Here is a 3,915-nt window from a genome sequence, read left to right as displayed (position 1 = left end):
AAACAAATATTAACTGATGACATTAAAATGTACCTTTTTATTATGTTTTACTTTCTTAATATTATATATCTAACACATAAGTATATTCTTGGTACCGAAAAAGCCAAACATTACAGAATTTATATAGTCATCTGTGCAAGTCCACTTTCATTTACCTACCCTCAAATAGATCATTCCCTTCCCCAGAGATCACTAATGTTTTGAACTTAAATATCCTTCAAGACTTTTTCCATGAATTTACTTTCACACATATGTCACTTATAGCCAAATCTACAAATATTATTTTAAAACATAAATGTGGTCATAGAATACATATTATTCTAGAAATTGTTTTTTCACTCTATTACAGACCAGTGTTTTTCAGAGCGGCCAGTGTTTCCACCTTTATTATAATCTTCTGGGTTATTAAAAATGAAGATTCTCAAACACAGTGTCAGGTTTACTAAATCAGAATCTCTGGGGTTGGAGACAATAGGCATTTTACCTCACTCACGGGGTGAATTTTAATACACTTTCAAATTTGAGAACTATTGCTGTCTCTGTATCTCATTCTTAATAGCTGTTACATAGTTTTTTATTATGTTGGTTACCACAATTACCTATTTTCCTAGGTTGTTTCTAATCTTTTTCAATAACTATAATTGTTGCAGTGAGGATACTTTTATATACTTTACTGTACACATGTATTCATAAAATATAAGCAAAGAAGTAGATTACTGTGAAAAATTTTTACATTTAAATAGGTACCATATTTCTGGCTAAACTAGCTATATCAATTTATATTCCCATATATAGTATAGGAGTCCCCCCTTCATCTGTGGTTTCACTTTCCATGGTTTCAGTAACCTGTGGTAACCACAGTCCAAAAATATTTAATGGAAAATTCCAGAAATAAACAATTCATAAGTTTTGTATCGTGTGTAGTTCCAAGTAGTGTGATGAAATCTTCTGTTATCTCAATCCAGGCCACTTGGGACACGAATTAATCCTTTGTCCAGTGTTTCCACTACCTGCCCATTAGTCACTTAGTAGCCATCTCAGTTATCAGGTCAACTGTTATGGTGTCTCAGTGCTTGTGTTTCAGTAACCTTTATTTTATTTACTAAGGCCCCAAAGTCAGTCACATAACTTTTACTACAGTATAATGTTTATTCTATTTTATTATTAGTCATTATTAATCTCTAACTGTGTTTAATATATAAATTAAACTTTATCATAGGTATGCATATATAGGAGAAAACAGAGTATATATAGGGTTGTGACTATCTGTGGTTTCAGGCATCCACGAGGGGTCTAGGAATATATCCCCTAAGGATAAGGGGTGACTACTGTATATCCATTTCCTTCTCTAATACTGTTTAGTGGAACTTTTTTTTTTTTTTACCACTTTGATGAAACTGGAAAAATAGTTCATTTCAAAGCTTTGTAGATTACTTGTTGAAGTTTCATAATTGATCACCTGTTTGTTGTTCTATAAACTACCTATTTGCATAACTTTTAAAATTTTCAGTTAGTTTTGAATTTTGCTCACTTTTTAGGAACTCTTTGATATAGACAATAATCTTTTGTTTTATAGCCATCTCTCATTTTTCAATTTTATAGATTTTTTTTTTTTTTACAAAAAATACCAACTTCGTTTATTGAATAAAAACAGTGGTAAAATTGACATAAAGCCAAAAGTTAGAACAGTGAGTTTTCACATCCTCCCCCAACACAAAACCATACATCCCATCATCTAGGGTTAAGCTGTTAGGGAGCCAGAGCCCCCTAATATCCCTCACTCTTCACCTGTACTGGAAGCGAGGCCCGTAGTAGTAGAACCCAAGAGAGGAGGGAATTAGAGGCCACTGCAGTCCTGATTGCTTCTTCATCCCTAAAAGTCTCTGGATTGGAAGGAAACAGTAGATAATAAGGGGGACAGAGGGGCTGGGACTGGCATCCAGGGCCACTGCCTAGCATGTTCTGGAGATGGTTACCCTTATCCCCATCCAATCTCTAGTAGGTACCATTGCAAGGCCTTGGAAAGGAGAAGAAAGGGATAGTTGGTTTAAGAACTAGATGTCTCTCCAAACCGTCCCCCAGCATTGGTAAAACCCCTGAAGGTCACCAGGCCAGGGCTGAGGGCCCACACCTTTTCCTCCCACCCAACCAAGAGGTTAAAAGAAATTCTTTGGCACACGACAAGCTAGCTGCTCATGCACCTCCACATCGCTTTCCTTGTTGTTGTCATGACCTCTATCATACAATGCATTGGGTGCCACTGACCTGTAGTTCTCAGGACCCCTATCCTCTGCATCAGCCTCATCAGTCCCATCATAGGTCAGGAGGTCTGCTGATACATCATGAATCTGGATTCTAGGTGCCTCGTTCAGCACCTTCAGGTTTTCAAAGATCGTCTGGCAGATCTGGTCCAGATAACTGGCATGAGTTCTAATTCTCAATGCAGGTGATGACAGCTAGATGGAGCGGGAAGTTTGGGGCAAAGTTCTCAAAAAATTCACTGTAGGAAAAGCACCTCACTTCTGGCCTTTTCTACCAGCAGCAATGTCTCATACATCCAGCAGCGGGCAATATTTCAGACAGTATAGCCACCACCACCCAGCACCAGTAAAGGGATGCTGAAGCTCTTGACATATTTGACATGTTCCCCATGTCCTCAGTGCTAAGGCTTAAGCAGCTCAATCTATCACAGCTTAGAGAACCAGATCCACACTGGAGAACAATACACATGTGTCGGTAGAAGCCCACTGGAAAAGGTGCTTGTAACTCTGGTCATCAATGCCATCTCACAGGGGCATGTTGAGACAGTAGTAGTGGCCACTCTCGCTCCAACTTCACACATGTAACCTGTACCAGGGAAGAAGTAGTTTCTGTATTTGTGGAAGGACACTGTTTTTACCCAGCCAGTGAAGTAGAAGAAGGCTTCCTGAACCCCATCGCTATAGTGGATGTCAGTATCAACGTAGAGCACACAAAGGTGGAACTGGAGCAGTTCCGGCAGTTCCAATCACAATGTCATTGACATAGCAGAAGCCAGGGGCCTCAAACTTTTTGGCATGGTGCAGACCACCAACACAACATCACAGATCTTCTTGTTCAGTTGGGTTGCTTCTTGCAGAAATGCACCTGTGTAATGGGAGCAGCACTCGCAGAGCTCCAGAAACACTGGGCAGTCATCACCCACGCTGAAGGAAGTAAGGCTCCTAGCAAAGCCTGCATACTGATGGGGCCGACTCTGCAAGAAGTCAATGTAGTGCTCAGAGGAGAGGTGGCACATGTCATGCCAGGAGTCCTGGTATGACTTGAAGACAAGCATCTTCTTATAGAGACTGTAGCGCAGGACCAGGGTATGGGTCAGTGCCAAGCGGTGGGGCTTCATGAGGCGCCCAGCCCTTTGTTCTCTAACTATAGTGGAAGCTGCCTGTGTTGGGGTCATAGAAATAGCCATGTTGCTGACCATGGTGTCCGCAGGCAACTTTATAATTTCTTATACAAAAAGTTTATGTTTTTATGTAGTTAAATCTGTTTCTCTTCCACATTGCTTATTATGTTCATTATAGGCATTTTAAGTATTTTAATTTTCAGTGGGGTTCTCTCCACCCTATCCCTAAGGCTTTTACTAATTGGTTATTACTGGCATATGGAAATGCTTTGGCTATTGAGTATGAATTTTGTATCTAGCCTCTTTTCTCAAGTTTCTTATCTATTTTAATAGATTTTTTAGTTCGTCTTTCTAAAGTTCCAAAATATATAATATACTTTCTACAAGTAAGTTATCGTTTTTATTCCTTGTTTATTGTACTTTAATCTTTATTTTCATTTTATTTTTTTTTTTGCAATGATTAGGACCTCTGACAGAGTGCTAAATGCCAACAGTTTGAGGGGGCTTTATCTTATTCAACGACAAATCCAGCA

The 3,915-nt window shown here is 39.1% G+C and overlaps 1 pseudogene; it reads right to left on the bottom strand.

Moving 5' to 3' along the window:
- Window positions 1-2,156: 2,156 nt before the first annotated feature.
- LOC107497182 lies at window positions 2,157-3,437 on the bottom strand (annotated as a pseudogene).
- Window positions 3,438-3,915: the final 478 nt, after the last annotated feature.

The sequence above is a fragment of the Rousettus aegyptiacus genome, unplaced genomic scaffold, assembly GCF_014176215.1.
Source record: "Rousettus aegyptiacus isolate mRouAeg1 unplaced genomic scaffold, mRouAeg1.p scaffold_m13_p_4, whole genome shotgun sequence".
Classification (NCBI taxonomy): Eukaryota; Metazoa; Chordata; class Mammalia; order Chiroptera; family Pteropodidae; genus Rousettus; species Rousettus aegyptiacus.
The sequence above is the reverse complement of the archived record's forward strand: the minus strand, read 5'-3'. Positions and strand labels throughout refer to the sequence as shown.